At 33.8% G+C, this 18,294-nt stretch overlaps 1 protein-coding gene and 1 long non-coding RNA gene across 20 annotated transcripts in view; one reads left to right on the forward strand and one right to left on the reverse strand.

Annotated features, from left to right (window-relative positions):
- LOC115209155 overlaps positions 1-18,294 on the forward strand; it is a 1,103,332-nt gene that overhangs the window by 325,343 nt on the left and 759,695 nt on the right. The window lies entirely within an intron of this gene.
- Positions 1,030-17,091, reverse strand: LOC118762518. Its single transcript, XR_004998274.1, has 3 exons — positions 17,031-17,091; positions 5,126-5,130; positions 1,030-1,041 (listed from the first exon to the last, which is right to left on the reverse strand). It is a non-coding gene; the product is annotated as an uncharacterized LOC118762518 (long non-coding RNA).

Below are 18,294 nucleotides of genomic sequence, written 5' to 3' on the forward strand. Positions count from 1 at the left end.
CTTCTATTGCTTCCTTAAAGCTCTTTTCTGTGTAGTCTTTTCAAAAAATTTATTCAGTTAGCAAATACTTTTTACTATCAGTAATGAGATTGTTTGTAATAGAAAAATATTTTGTTTTAATTCTCTAAAATTGAACTTGCATCAATGAAAATGAGTGGTCATTTGTCTCAAAGACTTACTATAACTCAACAAAAAATATTCTATCTTATATAGGTCATTATACTTTAATAACTGTTATGATCAATGTAATAATGTTGAGTTTTCTCAAATGACCAATGTTAGCTATAAAGACTAGGTCAAGAATACTAAAAGTGTCTCTTGGAGAATTGTAGATTTGAATGAAGAAACCAATTCTGTCATATTAAGGATAGTAAATGTTCTAGTTTCTATACATTGCTGTTTACTGTATTAGGTGTGAAAATCTAGACATATCAAGAATAATAATATTTGATTATGTTCTAAGAAGCTTCAGTAAATATTTCCTGTTTTAATTTGTTGCTTCTGCCAGATTTGATAGATAGATAATAATTATTTTGGAATAAGCACAAAAATTACATATTTAAAGTAACTAAAATTTAAGAAGTGCAAGAATGTTGCTGTATCAAAAAACCATTACAATAATTTTAAGGACACTTAAATAACAAAATATACAACCTTAAGCAGAATATAAAATTACCACTCATGGTACTGAATTCTGATTGTCAATTTAATCAGTATGATCCTCAAAAATAACAATATTAATAAATTACCAAAAGGTTGTTGTAAAGAAAAAAAGTTGATGTGTATAATTAGAATGTCTTTAGTATCTTATAGCACATATTTTTATCCCATGGGGAGGTAAACAGCCAAGCAACTCTTAACTCTAGTGAGGTCGCAGACCATAAGCCATAAAGCATTTGTCTGCCTTGCTATAATCATAACCATCCCCATCATCAGAGTATGTTGATTTGGGGTAGATGTCTTCTAATACTCATTCATATGCTTACAAAAAGTGCATGGGAAATGTAAAGTAAGTTTTTTTTAACAAAGAACTGAAACCAGCTATACACTGAGGTTGATTGACACCCAACTGGATAATGACTGTTTCTAAACTAGCATGCTTACATTTGTCATCTGTGAGCAGCACATGCCATACTGAATCAAAAGTAGATGATTTTGGATTTCACCCATTGTCATGCTGCCTCAGCACCAGCCATTACCTTAAGCATACCATCCTTAATGATATTGTCAGATAGGGGTTAAACAAAGTCCGTAATCTATCACAATTTAATCTGGTAGGATTGGACAACAAAAGCCCAGGCAGTATTATAATCTTACCATTCTAAGGAAGTAAGTTTCTAATCATGAATATGATCTGAAGTGATATTTCTTCAGCAGTAAACTGGTAAACTTGACACCAAACCCAGGCTTTGCTATCTAACAGGTGGAGGATAACATGTCAACAAAATATCTGCTGTTCTCTGAAAGGTTTCTGTGAGAACAAATAGCAGTAAAACTCTTGTATCTGTAGTCTCCAGACTATTTTTCTACGCAACTTGATTGGGATAGAGAATGCTGTAAATTTGAATGTGCTTTGTTGGATGGAATGGATCTTTCAGCATATTTCTTTCTTGCTAATCTTTGATGTAATGCATCTCCCATTTTATCAGTTGGGACTATAAAAAATTACATGACTGGCTGCAGTATATCTGTCAATCAAAGCTGCTTCAACAGACAACACTATGGATGGGCGATGTACAAGAGCTGTATCACAATGTGTCAGCTTATCTATCTCAAAAAAAAAGAAAAAGAAAAAAGGCATAGTTAGTTTTCTGAAAATGTACTGGTGCATAAGGACATCATACAGAAGTAACTCAGTAGGAGTTAAGAATTAAATATGCAGTTGGATTAATTGAGATAAGAATTATTTTAATCTCCAGCCCTTGTTTGTGTTAAAATTTCACCTGCATTCACCTTGCTTTTAATGAAAAGAATTCATCAGATCTTTGATATAAGTGGTAAAATTATAAACTCTCATTCAAAGTAATCACAATTCCAAAGTACCTGTCTCTAATTATTGTCAAATTAAAAACACTTAAAAAAAATAAACCAGTACTAGTATGACTAAGAAAAACATCTATGTACATGCTCACAGATATAGATATATGTGTGGAAATACAATATAAAACCTTGAGATTTTTGCAACAATACCCAAGCATGCTACATGAACTAAAATATACAAATATGCACATACATTTTGCATGAGAACTTGTGATCAAAAATATGATTAGTGGTATTGTGAAATGAATTGTGTTGAGACGAAAATGGTTGATAATTATATCAATGATGATGTTCATTGATTAATGAAATGTTATCTAGAAATATGTTAACAGGCTTTGCAAGTACCTCTTGTCTATATTTAATTTTAAATTATTTTCCTCTAGATCAACTTCCTTCAAATGTTGAAATTAAGATAATTACTTAAACTAATTAAATTCTCCACTGAAGATACAGAAAATTTAAAACTTCAAACAACCTTTAAAACTAATATTGATATTAGATTAAAACTGTTGAGCCGTTATATATGCCAATTACAAATACTGAGCAAGCTAATGCTCTTTATAAGAATTTTTTATCCTGAGAATAATATATATTTTTTGTTAATGCTTCTGCAATTTAAAAGTATGAATATTGTAGTTTGTCAGGTTAGATTAACTCTCTAGAGTATGATGTTGAAATGTTATACAAAACTGGGTGCAGATATGGCATGGTTATACAGTTAAGAAGTTGCTTAGCTATCAGATAGTTCTGAGATGGATGCCACAGCATAGTACTTTGATTGAGTTTTCTTCCTATGCTTCAGTATGACTAGTGCTTTGTAAATGGAATTTAGTTGGTAGAAATTGCACAGAAACTCTGTGTCTTTTGCTTACATAGCTTTTATCCTTCACTTGTTTCCGTCATTAGACTGTGGCCATGCTGGGGCACATCTTGAAGAATTTTTAGTCAAAGGAATTGACCCCAGAATTTATTTTTATAAGTCTGATACTTATTCTATTGGGTCTTTTTTGCTTTTTCTGAACTGCCAAGTTATGGGGACATAAGCACACCAGCACTAGTTGTTAAGCAGTGGGTTGGGAGTTGAAACACAGACACAAAGACACATGTACATTATATGTAGTTAGGAAGCAAGCTTCTTACACACAGCCATGCCTATATATTGATGGAGTATAATACTGTGTATGTTATTTTTTCTGCCCAAGTTGCACATATGCTTCCTTGTTGTACTCACCATGAGAAATTTGTAACCAAATGTGATTTCAAATGTAAAGTATGCAACTTTTCATGTAAATACTTTCTTACTCCTGTTCTCATTTGCCTGTCTTTCTATTTCTATTAATTGTCCTCACCTCTGGTCTACCTCATCCTGATAAAAAAATTGGTGTTTATGATTCTGATATCTCTCTCTCTCTCTCTCTCTCTGAGCACTACTTGGTGATAGTATCATGTTAACCTAACATTTTATCACCCATTATGTGTGTGTGTATACACATAGACCAGTATGTATGTAGGTATGTATATATTGTTGAAATATATGTTTGATATAATAATAAAATAATGTGGTTTCATGCAACAAATTCATCATATGAATACCCCCTTTTTAGGTAAATAAACTGAATGTCTAGCTTGAAGTTGAGTAAGATGTATGCTTGTTGTAGATGCCTGTATATGGTGGTGACCCCCTTCAGTCAGACACTGACCATGGGTTTGCACCTAGAGAGTTACCCTCTGAGGCACAAGTCTGGGCAAGGTTGTTTTATTGGAAGACCAGCAGTCGCCCATGCATACCGGTCTCCCCTCTCCACATCACCGATGTTGTCCAAGGGAAAGGCAAAGGGGCCGATACAGCTTGGCACCTGTGACGTCGCAACTCATTTCTACAGCTGAGTGAACTGGAGCAACGTGAAATAAAGTGTCTTGCTCAAGAACACAACACGCAGCCCGGTCCGGGATTCGAGCTCACAACCTCACGATCGTAAGCTCAACACTCTAACCACTGAGCCACGCGCTGATGCCTGTGTATGAGGAGTTTAATATCTGGTTAACTATTACTCTTCAGTTAGCAATGTGACCTACAATCTCAACTAGAATTAAAACTATAACAAAAGTTTAAAAATGACTGAGAATTCTGATATTTGCTTAAATAGTCAATTAGCTTCTTATTGCTATATAACAAATGAAAAATTTGTTAAGTATATAGTACTCACACTCTTTGCCTATGCTGCATATTTATAGTAACAAAAGTTAATATAACAATTTCACACCCATTAACATTTGTGATAGCTTTATTTATATCTATTGATTTTCAGTGTGACAAAATATTGCTTATATCAAGAAATATTTGTCTTGTAAGCAATTAGTCACTTACTTTAGCATTTGTCAATAATATTGATACATCAATCATAATGTTATTAATGTTCCCTATAATCAGATTAGTAAAGTAAGTGATTAACTCTTCTCTTATCACCGAAAGCTTCCAAATTATTATTATAATGCTTTAGGGTTCTCTGGAGTTTTTTATATATTATTTTCCTCTCATCTAAATCAGCATTCATGCATCTACATTATTTGTTAACTGTTAAGACATTATGTAATGAAATTTGCTTAACAGTCCACATAAAACCAACAATATGGCACAATGTGACTACTTCTGCAAGAAACAACATACTAAGGAATAAGTATACATCTGAGGATTTTTCAAAACATAAGTTTCAATGTAATGCAGTGTGTACATATACCATTTCATATACTCGACTTTAAATTATTATTTTATCATGGGTAGTATATATGGCCATAACTAACAATATAGTTTATTAAAAACTATTTAATATGAAATGAACAAACATTTCTTGCATGTATGTGTGTAGTATGAATGTCTCTATGTATATATGTTTGTGTATTTGTATGTGTAGGTATATATATATATCTATCTATCTATCTATCTATCTATCTATCTATATATATATATATATATTATATATATATATATATATATATATATATAAATATATAAACCCACATACATAATGTGTACATTATCTTCATTGTTTAGTCAGGAGGAAAGGCAGCACCCATGATCCTTTACTGAGCCTCAGATATTGCTAAGAGGAAGTAGGAAAGGATGCTTGCAACAGAGTGGACTCTACTAAAGCACTTAAGTAATAGGCGGTGATGTTAAACTGAAGAATGGATTAAGTGTGCAACACAAGCCGGCCACTGCAGGAAGATCAGGCATTGGAAGAAATACCTCAAGGCATCCTGTCCAATGCTCTAATAATTCTGGCAGTCTACTTTTGTAAATTGTTCCTTTATTTAGAAACCTTAGAAGGACAAAAGGCTTAGTTGACATTAGCAGAATTTGAACTTAGAATGCAAGAAGTTGGAACAACTTTTTATCCAATGCTCCAACTACTTTGTCATATTAAAGGAAAGACTTCTTAAGTTACTTACATATTTTCTCTCAACTCCTGAATTCAAATATCTACATTAAACTGAATACAAATCAGCCCTTTTGGTACTCTAACAAAAGCCATGTAAATTTCAGAATGGGCTGTAATGGTAATATTTACTTGAAAACATTCATCCTTAGTCATTTTAACTCTGCTTATTATTTGTGTTTTCTAATCTTAATTAAATTTACAAGTGTTCACTATTACATTATTGCATTCCTCCTAGAGGTATTTCATTTCTATTTGAGATTTTTCTGTTGTGTTAATACTATTAGAGTTACATAAATGTACACTAGAATGTATTTGCAAAATGTCATATGTGTATGCCTGAGAATTATTATACCAACATTTCTTATAATGAAATTTAGTTATAATTTAGATGAAAACTAAAAATAAAAAGCAATAGTTAAACCCCCCCCCCCCCCCACACACACACACTAGTAAAAAAAGCAAACTGTTTCTTGGAACAGTTGCAGTGTCAAAAGTAAATAAAATGCATAACTGAAATTATTGCATCATCAACAATAAATAATTATATCCAAGTAGTTTTGTAGTTATTGCTGCCACATGCTTTCATCTCTAATTTGCTATATTAATTAGCCACCACTTTCATTATATTCTTAAACTACTTCATTGACTGCTTCAGTATTGCTTGAAGATATCAGTTTGTAGTTTAATGCATTGGTAAAAAGACGTTATTTATCTGACATGTTTTAATGCGTATATAATTATAAGTTCTACCATTATTTTCATATAACTTCCCTCACATAAATTTATACCAAGGCATGTTTGCTGATGCGATTGAGTGCATAAGGATGTTATTGGCATTTTAATGCTAACTTATAAAGATCAAATATTGATGCATTAACATACAACAGATAAAAAGCAATAGAACTACTAATTCAAATAAAAATTCTTCAGACCAATCTCATAATGAACAAATATAAATTTATCAAATTAAGTCTTATTTAATCATGATAAGTTTGAATAGAAATAAAATTACATTTTATATATTCTAATGTCATCTTTCATGTATTTTTTATGGCATCTTCCTATCTAAGTTTTTTTGTTAATATTTTTGTGGGGAACATTTGTTTATTCTTACATCTAATTGTTATTGATTCAGAATTAATTTTTTATGCATGTTATTTTCTGCTTTATTCTATCTCTTTTTAAATTTCTTTGTGAGAGCTACTTGTTTGTAATTGCTACTTATTTTGATTATTTCCTTCTTACTTTTTTTACTGAATAAACCCTAAAAGGTATAGGAGGATATATTAATATTTGAAATGACAACATTACCGGCATCTAACACTTATTCATACACTGAGAGTAAATACTTCAGCAGCTAATATTAACCTGCTTTTGATTTTTATCATCTTGATTTCAAATCTATTTTAATGCCTAATTTTTATAAATAACTAAATGCTTTGTTTATTTCTCTTACATTCCATTTCAAAAGTTACAAGACTTCTTTAACCATTTTATTACCAACTTGGCTGAAACCAACTCTGGCTCTGAGTACAAATGTCGTCTTCGTAAATTTTGAATCAAAACCTTCCACCAAACCTTAGTCACCATTTATGTTCCTAACACTAGCTAAATGATAACTAAGTTATTTTACTAAATTCTTTGTCATATTTAAAGTAATTGAAAGAAACACAGCATCTCAAAATAAATACAGTAATGAAAGGGTTAAATTATAAGTTATAGGGTTAGCTTGAAGAGGGAGAATGCCCCAAACCAGGTGAGATGGTATGAGGGTGGTTGATGTGAGAGTGAAGTAGATCCAGCCACCCCTCATTAATGGGGACAAACCTACATTTAAAAAATTGGAATTCATCATCATCATCAGCTCCTCATTTATTCAAGACTAAATTATTTATAAAATAACAGTATCTTCCAACAAGACTTGTCTTTATAACTTCCCCTTTCAAGAGAGTATAATTTTCTACTTCATATTATTTGCATGTAAACAATCTCCATGCATATTCTGTTGTGTCTGGGGAGAGAGTCATTCTCTTTTGGTACCATATAATTTAACTCACTCACTGGTTGCTAGACACAACGAAAAATTTTAGAAAAATTGAATAAAGAAATAAGTGGAAATTTTACCAGTGAATGTGTTAAATTATAAAACACCAAAAAGAGAATGACTCACCCCAGGCACAACAGAATATGCTTCAACACACGAACCCATATAAAGAATCTTGCAAACCAAATCCCAAAGTGAAATCTCCATGCAATATATGTTTATATATTTCAAGTGTACATATTACTTGTAAAACATTGATGCATTTCATAGGCACATGCAAACTGTAGGTTTTAAAGGCTTCAAAGTGATCAAAGCTAACTGAAAGAGAGAAAAATCAAATAAATTTGTATTCTGCTTCAGCTGCTCTTTGCTTTACACTTTCTCTATACAATGCTTTGCTTTTCCTTTGTCTAATACTTCTACTTTGATAGCTTTTATATTTAAAAATAAATATTTTAGATTCTTCTAATATAAATGTTTCACCTTATTAGTCTGTTTTCAATTCCAACTCTACTGATTTGATCCACATTAGGGGAAATGTATTTTATCTTAAGGCATAGTTAAAACTGCAGCTTAAGGAAGACAAAATTTGTGCTTCCCTTGCTCCTCAATGATCAAAAGCAGTCATGACTGAATGCCTGTCATGAACTGAAAGAACAGCTGGAAGTTAATCCAGACCATTTTTCGAAGGTGATGAAAGCTGGTGTTATGGAGTTTGTAGATGTAGGTGAAGAAGCAAACAACAGAGGCATTAAAAAGCATCACTTTGCAAGAGTTCCAGCACTGCTTCAAAACAGTGGAAAACACATCTGGACCAATGAATTGCTTCAAATGGAGAATACTTTAATAAAAGTGGCAATAAAAGTGTAAACATGTAAATCTAAGTGAATAAAATATTGCAAAATTCCAGTTTCTTTTGGGTACCCCCTCGTATATTCTATATTGTTTTCATTTAAAAACACCATGCAGTTCTTCTGGATAAGGCTGTAATTGAAGTGGCATGACTTTCCCATTCTTGTAGCAGTTCAGAGGTTCACTTATAAATCTAAGAGCTTCACAGTGATTACAGAGAATATTCATGTCACCAATGTTGTAACTTTCAACCATATGTTTACAGGGTGTTTTGACATGTTCTCTCATTTTCATTTTATATTTTATCTTGAACACATTCCATTATCTGTTGTAAATACTCAATACTTTTTGATTATTTATTTTCCCTTCTGTATGCTAATGCTCTCATGCTTGTTCTAGTAATTTGACCCTCCACTTCTCTTTACATTGTTGCCTATGCTGTCTCATTTTTTCTCTTGTTAGCTTACATCATTTGTCATCCATATTTTATGAACAAGCTTCAATTTTCAAATGAGCAGACTATAGATAATTGCACTTACGTGCATGCATTAAATGATAAGCAACATAACAAATTTAAGTTCAATCTTTAAAAATTACACTTTTCACTATCCACTCACTATTGCCACCATCATCACCACTACCACCATAGTTTTCAGTAGCTAAGTTTAGTCTAAGATTATTTCATTTTGTTCAGTTGTTTATTTCCATCTACTTTTCTTGCTATCAATACAATGTTTGAATGACAAATTTAAAAAAAAAATATTGTCCATGGTTATTTTACTAAGATGTTTTACTACCGTTGAAAACATCTATCTTTCTGTCTATGATAAGTTTATTATCATATTCAATGTAAGCTTTCCTCCTGTCCATCTATTGATGTAATTGTCAATATGGATAGCTAGATAAATAAATTGACAGATAAATAATATTAAAAATTCTTATTAAAATGATATATAGGTACAGTGACCTCCCCTGACAGTAGCTGCCTAAATAGCTCACCACTAGGTGGCACATGTACCTTTAAGGTTCAAGCACTCAGTCCTTTCTTTTTGTCATTATGACAGTAGTGTGTGTGGACATGACCTTGTTAGCTCTTGTTCAACTCACGCAACAGCTAACAAACATTGAGCAGATATGAGGTAGAATACACAGAAGATGAACATCACCTTCACTTGTAAACGCTTCCTATGATTATTTAACTTGTATACATTTGTGACCTGGTGTAAAAGCATTTAAAAGTTACAGTTTGGGTCTATGAATTCATTGTACAGTGTTCCTTCATCAAATGACATCTATTCCAGCCTTCTGAATGAAGTCGTCATTAGATGGTTTCACCAGGTGAGACAGAGCAACATCTGGTTCTCCCTGTAGAAGAAGAATGGTCCCTACACATTAGTGAAACTTGATGAGTCAGTGCCTTAATAGCCTGTAAAGTTTCGGAGGATTGTGTGTCATCTGGAGCAGAAGAAGAAGTGCAAACTCATGAGGAAGACAAAGAAGCAACTGCAAGAATGTTATCTGTGGATGATAGTGTGCCAGAAAATTCCAGTCACTGGATCTGGCTTCATCAAAATGTAATTTTGATGAAGCCAGATCCAGTGACTATTTCTTGTTCTGATATGTACTAGATATCTTATTAAATTTCAACTAAAATTCTGATAGTGCAAAATTTCCCAGATGGCAGAATCAGGTATTCCACAGACAGTGAAAACTCAACTTTTTAACCAGAAGTTATTTAGAAAATTACTATTTTTAAATCTCACTATGAGAGATATTCAGCAACAGTACTTTGGAGTAAAGATTGCTTGCCAACATAACATGACAGTACTGGTTTAGGATGAATGTTGCTGTAATTTAGCCCCAGGAGACATCATCTCCAGCTGGCTATACAACATGATCTGTGTCCATATATTTTTGAACAAGGGAATCTAGCATCCCCACTCAGCTCAAAACAATATCTGTGTATCATGATTTCTGGGTTATTTCTCTTCATCCTGGGGCTAAATTGCACCAACATTCATCCTAAACCAGGACTACCATGTTATGTTGGCAAACAATCTTTACTCCAAAATATTGTTGCTGAATATCTCTCATTGTGAGATTTAGAAATAGTAATTTTCTAATTTATAGATCAGTGACCAGTTGTCACTTTGAAAACTATATATTTCGAACAGAAATTTGGCAGCGCCATCTCTAGTTGAACAATTATTCTCTAGCTGAACAATTATTGCATTTCACAGATATTGTTTTGAGCTGAGTGAGGGTGTTAGATTCTATTGTTTGAAAATATAAGGACACAGATCATGTTGTATAGCCAGCTGGAGATGATGTCTCCTGGGGCTAAGTTACAGCAACATTTGTCCTAAACCAGGACTGCCATGTTATGTTGGCAAACAATCTTTACTCCAGAAATTATTTATTACAATGTCTAGAGATTATTTATTTCAATGCTTACAATATTTTCTCAATTATGTTCACATCAATAATCTCACTTTTAGCATATAATTTAATTCCAAACTTTTGGGCAAATATTACATTTTGACGAATCAAGAGCTGTTCACCAATATCAATAGCCATCAATAGCACCAAAAAGAAATTTCTGCTTAACTGTTTCAAAGAATAATTGTGCTAATACTATTGGTTTGGAACATAACTTGGCAAAAATGTCCTTCTAGTTACAACAATGTTTATTAGTAGCAGTACATTCTTTACAAATATGTAAGGTCCACACTAAAAACAGGTTTTTGTCAAAATTGAAGTTGATTTCCCCCATAGAAGTAACATAGGGATTATTATCTTTAATAGGAATACTGTCCATAACATCCTTTGAACTGTACAAAGCAAGATCCTGCAATATATAAGCTTTTCTAGCTTTGTGACAAGGCAAATCATCTTTTGATCTGTTTCTCTGTTTAGTCCTTGGCAAAATGCATCCCTGAAGGCTCCTGATATATGGAATTTACAAGATTTTGATATTGTAAATTTCCTAAGAGATCTGACAAAGTTTTTGATAGGTGGTCCAAGCTGTTGTTTCAATGAATATAGTCTTATTTGTTCACTGTTTGATGTTAGTAAATTTAGATGCAATATAATTTTTGCCCTTTGTATGTAAATGACATCTTCAGCCTCTCCTTTTGTAATTTAAGGTCATTCCATTTCAATGAAGTAACTAGCTGTTCTGTCTCCCAGACTTGACCAAAATAAATCTATTTTATTGTTCTCATTTGGTTTCATAAGATACCTTTCAAACTGAATAATAAATCAAAGGATTCTGCAGAATTATCCTTTAACATAAGAGGTTTGAATCTTATTGATCACATAGCTGATTATACATTAACTTGTGAAATATGAAAATTATTGTAATCCATAATTTCAAGGAGTTAATGTCAACTTATAGGTAGACTACACTTCAGAAGCTGCCAACTAATGACATTATTTCACTTTTTTTTTATTTTGTAAGATTTGAATATACATGTACATGCGTTTCCTGTGATCTGAACTAATAGTACTGATAATAATTCACATAATAATATAAGACAATTATAGAATATCCAATACTACAAATTATCACACTAAATGACACAGCTGTGACCTTTCTCATTTACCTTTCAAAGAGTGTTAACTACTTAAAAAGAGCATATAAATTGTGTCTTTCTCAATTGATAAATACGTAAATAAATCTCACTACTTAAATATTGAGAGCATTATGTAATTAAGGAATGTTTTATTAGCATGCTGTCCTGAGTTCAGGACAACAAAAGCCTGATCTGGTAAGAGAAAGTCACTTCACTATTCAATCTCAAAGTCCAAAGGATTCAGTCTGCTTTGTCATTCCATCTTGCCTCAGATTATGATTGTGATCTGTGTGATGGCTGCAACTGCTCCACAACAGTTCATTTTCTATTCCAGTTGGTTAATCTTTTTACTTTAGTTTGAAAAAATTCATATCAATCTGATAATGATGAAATATAAAATTCAGTTACCATATTAATCAGTTTTTCGCTACTTTCAAACTGTTGTTAGATTACATCAATTAGTTGAGAAACACAAAACAAGCTACATTACAATCATTGATCTAAATCCATTTGGACAATTATTTACATTACAACTTTGTGTGTGTGTGTGTATGACTGTACAAATATGGAATTAACTTTGTATTCACATGTGTTTGGATTCTATCCCAGTGTGACACTTGTGTCTTCTACTATAGTGTTTGGCTGACCATTACCATGAGAGAGAAATTGATGGGCAGAAACTGTATGGAAGCCTACTATATGTGTGTGAGATCTCAGAAAAAGTGCTAGATGGACAGTAAGACAAAATATATATTTGGAGAAGTAAGGTGTGGGAACTGAAACATCCTTCTACTAAATGTAATTTCAGAGATGTCCTAAGTGAAGAGGAGGAGATAGATATCTATAATATACAGGACAAGTGAGTTTCTATGAGAGATCTTGCTGAACATTATAGGCTAGATCTGTGGTAAAAACAAGGTTTCAACCAGATGAAAAGTAAAATAGTAATGGAATGTAACTAAATTAGATCATAAAAATTAAGAAAAAGAAAAGCCTGGAAAGACTTGATGAAAGTGCATAAAAAGAATAATATCAAAAAGTTTGAAGAGAAGCTAAATGACATGATTACATAACAGAGAGATTACAAAAGCAGAATATTTGCCATGAATCTAAGTCATAAGGTTTCAAAGACTGAAATGGGATGTCAGAGTGAAACAAGTTGTTCTTAGGAAAGTGTGAGTTCAAAAATGATGCTGAGAAGGTGATTTGAAAACAGTTCTACTAGGGGTTGCTGGAAATTTTCTTCTAGGTGTTGAAAAATTTGTAGGGGAAAAAACTACCCCAGAGAACCATTTGTTAAAGTGGAGAGTTATATGGTCGAAATGGCCTTCAACCATTTTTCTTACCATGTTTCTGTTGAAATACATCTGCCTTTATTTCAATTAATTTTGAAAATGAAAATAATGAAAATTTTAGTAAAATAACTTTGTCATTATTAAATGGCATTTGGAACATAAATTAACATCAAATTTTGATGGATGATACTAATTTAGATCACTTTAAAACGTGAAGTTTGTATCATAGAACCAAGGGCAGTTTCAAGTGGGTTGGTATCAAAACGGCTTAAGAATATGAAGACAGGGAATGTCACAGTCCATCAAGGGAAGTTGCTGTGATGTTGAAAATATCTACCGAAGTTGGATTCGTCTTTTCTTATTCATACTCTATCTTGACTACATCCTTTGCACTTCAATATCTCACAATGGGTTACATAGATTTATCCTCACAAGTCAAAAAGTTTCAGATACTCGGCCTCTACAATAATTGATACATATGTTGATGACTTACCCTTCAGTCAGATTTAAGTGCAGGATCCACTACCCTACTTCACAGTCCAGAAGTTGGTGTGAGAAACTAGTCTTAACACCAGTAAAATGGAACTTGACAAAAACAACCCGTAAATTTTCATGCATATCCTTGGAGCACCATAGTAACTACACAAGCAGATGATAAGCTACATATCAGCAAAGCGTGAGCAACAATTTGAAGAACTGGAGAAGAAGTTTCCAATATCATGACAAAGTGTAGAAACAAGCAGTACAGTGGGATTATAAGCAAGCTAACAGTGAGTAAAGACTTTGATTGTAGCAGATACAGGAGTAGTTAGCAGTAAAATATATTCTTTCAAATGCTCAGAAGGCTCTATAGAAATAGTTGATACTTTCCATTACCTATGTAAACTCAATATCAGTGGTGGCATGTGCTTTTGATGTATGCTAACTAGAATGAAAACAGAAAAAGTTTAGTGAGCTACTACTTCAGCTGACTAAAACAGAGGTTCTCTCTTTTAGCAAAGAGTAAATCACATTATGCTTTTGTATAAACTGCAACACTGTATGATGGTGAAATGTTGGCACTGAACCTAAAGGATGTGACTAGACTTGAAAGAAACGAAACTCTTGGATATTTAATGTTAGTCGGCAATCAGGAATGATCTACGTATAATTGAAATCATATATAATATGCAAGTGAGACAAATGCATTAGTACAAAACATGTAAGAAATATTGGATGATGACTGTTGGGTAAAGTATTTCCTGGAAGGAAACTGTGTAAAAAGAAAACTAGGGAAGACATAGGCAAAATGATGTAAGTTGATCTTAGGATGCCAAACCTCATGATGTAGATAAAGGAACAAAACAAGTAACCAAATGGTTTGTTAGATATATGAGATGTACTGAAAAGTTCCAGGCTTTGGGTAAAAGAAAATACGGGAAGATCAGCTAATTATGATTTTATTTAACATATTCACACACTTATTGTAGTGGTCCTTCTTTTTTCTAAACCCTGTAAAAAAAACTCTGAAGGTTGGGTCTCCAACTAGGCCTTTTGTGATACCCTTAAACCCAGGAACTTTTCAGCACCTCCTCATATGTCATCTGCATCATCATCACCATCATTTTATGTCTGTTTTTCTATACTTTCATATCAAAGCCAATGAAAGGTGAGGATAATAATAGTAACATATATATATATATCTATATATATGCTCGGGAGCATTAACCTCCGAAAATCTGCAGAAAACAACTTCCGTCACTTTCCAGGGGGAAAAACTAGAAGTAGTTGATAGCTTCTGTTATCTAGGTGACCAAGTCAGTAGTGGGGGTGGGTGCACTGAAAGTGTAACTGCTAGAATAAGAATAGCCTGGGCAAAGTTTAAGGAGCTCTTACCTCTGCTGGTGACTAAAGGCCTCTCGCTCAGAGTAAAAGGCAGACTGTATGATGCATGTGTACGAACAGCCATGCTACATGGCAGTGAAACATGGGCCGTGACTGCTGAGGACATGCATAAGCTCGTGAGGAATGAAGCCAGTATGCTCCGATGGATGTGTAATGTCAGTGTACATACTCGACAGAGCGTTAGTACCTTGAGAGAAATGTTGTACCTAAGAAGTATCAGTTGTGGTGTGCAAGAAAGACGATTGCGCTGGTATGGTCATGTGGCGAGAATGAATGAAGATAGGTGTGTGAGAAAGTGCCAATCCCTAGCAGTTGAGGGGACCCGTGGAAGAGGTAGACCCAGGAAAACCTGGGACGGGGTGGTGAAGCACGACCTTCGAACTTTAGGCCTCACTGAGGAAATGACCAGCGACTGAGACCTTTGGAAATATGCTGTACGTGAGAAGACCAGGCAGGACAAGTGAGCCCGGCCCACTTACGCATGCCTTTCCTCCCTTGGACACAAAGACCTGTTGAGGCAAGTGAAGTCGATATAGAACCTCATCCGACGACAGGCACCCATGCCAACCCCCTTTGCTTGCGAAGACATGTTGGGGCAATCGAAATCGAATTGAACCAGGCAGGACCCCTGGACTGGTGGTACGTAAAAAGCACTATCCGACTCGTGGCCGATGCCAGCGCTGCCTCGACTGGCTTCCATGCCGGTGGCACGTAAAATGTACCAATCCGACCAAAGCACCCACTACACTCACGGAGTGGTTGGTGTTAGGAAGGGCATCCAGCTGTAGAAACATTGCCAGATAAGACTGGAGCCTGATGCAGCCTTCTGGCTTCCCAGATCCCCGGTCGAACCGTCCAACCCATGCTAGCATGGAGAACGGACGTTAAAAGATGATGATGATATATAATATAAAGTGTTTGGGATTTAGTTGTAGGTTACCAGAACCTGATTTGCAATGATTGTCTTCAAAGCATTATGCCCAAAATAATAAGAAAAGACTCAAAATGTTTCAGTTTTCCTCCCCTAGTTTTGCCTAATAATTTTCAAAATAAATTTTGTATTGATGTATTGCTCCCTGAACAAAAAAAAAAAACGAAAATTAATAAATTGCTACGTTACTTGTATCAAAATAGCAAGTTGAATAAAGTGAATGCTATTTTACATAATAAAATTTAAAATAACTATGGAATATTTATCATTCAAGTGATTATTGTAACAAATATTTAGTTTTAAAAATGACCCACTTTTTATATGAACCATTGAATTAAAAAGTGATAGTCATAAAGCGAAAATATTCAAAATTACTCAAATAAAAGGAATAGCTTATATAGAAGCACTTTATATCGTGTATCGTGATAAATTATCTTTGACTAGAAATAAATCATTTTAACGTAATTGGAATGAATGATATAAATGTTGTACATTCCTTTGTTTTCTTTTAGATAAATCATTTATATGATCGTATGCAAATGTCTAAATCTACTTGATTTAATACTGGAAAACATTATTGTCTCCAAAAATACAAAATGAGTCCATTAAAGATGTATGTATATATTTATACATGCAACATTTATCCATGTAATATCAAGGCTGATCTCAGGTGAATTTCTAACTGATATATATAACTATTTACTGCAGTGAAAGGTTGTATTTATTTATTTATTTATTTATTTATCTAGTAGCTATACTTTGTGACGAAATTGCTGAAGTGTTATTTGATTGCTTATTTTGCTAAAATTCTGTCTTTTACATTCACCTCGTAACTGTAGATTTCTATTTATATACATGTTGTATATTTATGTACATGAGTGTGTGTATTTGTGTGTGACCATCATCATCATTTGACTTCCATTTTTCATACTGACATGGGTTGGATAGTTTGACAAGGAATCAGCAAACTGCAGAGCCATGTTGAGCTTCAATGTCATCTTTGGCATAATTACTATGGCTAGATGCTCTTCCTAATACTAACGACTTTACAGAGTATACTGGGTGCTTTTTTCTTCTTTCTACTAGCACTTGTGAGGTTGACATGTAACTTGCAAGACAAAAAAGAAAAGGAAAAGTTCCAACTACTAAGAGGAAGTACATGGGTGGGGAAAGTCAAGGTGGGTGGCTTTATGCTAGGTGCTGAAAATATAGTGTATGATAGAGGAACAAGAACAAGTCTCTTGTTGTAGAAGAGATATATGACTGAAGTAGATAAAATGAAAGTAGAGATGGGGTGGTAGAGAAAACTAACAAGGGACAAGGTGGGCATAAAGGAGGATACAGGTAGTGGATCATGGGTTGGGATGAGAATGGATGCTTTCATAAGATTGTGAGGGAGGAGTAAACAAGTGGAAGTGGAGGATAATGTAGTAAGTAATGAGCAGGGTTAGAGATGCAGATACATACCAGTATGTAGAGGAGTGAGGTGGGAGATACAGGGATAGTTCAGGAAGGAGAATAGAATAGAAAGGTGTAGGAGCTGTGAAGAGGAAGATATGAGGATACTTAAAGATTTATTGGGCTACAGTGGGTGAGTCACAGTGGTACATATGAGTGGGCATTGAGAATGATGGCAGATAAGACAGAGTGTTTAGAATGAAATATTGCTGAGGGGAGAGAGAGCAGTGGCTGAAGACACAGAAGGGAAATGATTGGTAAAAATGGTGTGAGCAGGGATGATGAGAAATGGAAGTGGTTGTGATGGAGACCATTAGGGATGGGATGAAATATAATATATGCCAATTCTGCTCTCAGGTGAGTACAGCAGCTGAGTAGTACCATACATTGAGATAGGATGCCTCATATGTCAGAGAGAGAGAGGAGTGTGGGGAGAGGGTCTTGCATGCACAGGCATACCAAAGAGTTTTAAGATATCTTGTAGTGGATGGATCTTCTTGAACACGTATCATCTTGGTCCTTTGTCATCCTCTCTGTAAGGTTCAGCTTCTTGAGATCAGCCTTAGATACTTTGTCTTATGTTTTCCTGGGTCATCTTCTTTATAAGTTCAATTCACTTTGATCAGCACATTTTTGTGAAACTATCCTCATTCATATGCCTTACATGGCCAAACCAAACTCTTGGATGCTACATCTGGTTCTTTTTATGCCTAACTTTTCTCTCAGTACATTTGCTCTTTGTCATACTTGCAAACTATTTTTGCATATTTAATGG

This window comes from Octopus sinensis, linkage group LG3 (assembly GCF_006345805.1).
Source record: "Octopus sinensis linkage group LG3, ASM634580v1, whole genome shotgun sequence".
Lineage (NCBI taxonomy): Eukaryota > Metazoa > Mollusca > Cephalopoda > Octopoda > Octopodidae > Octopus > Octopus sinensis.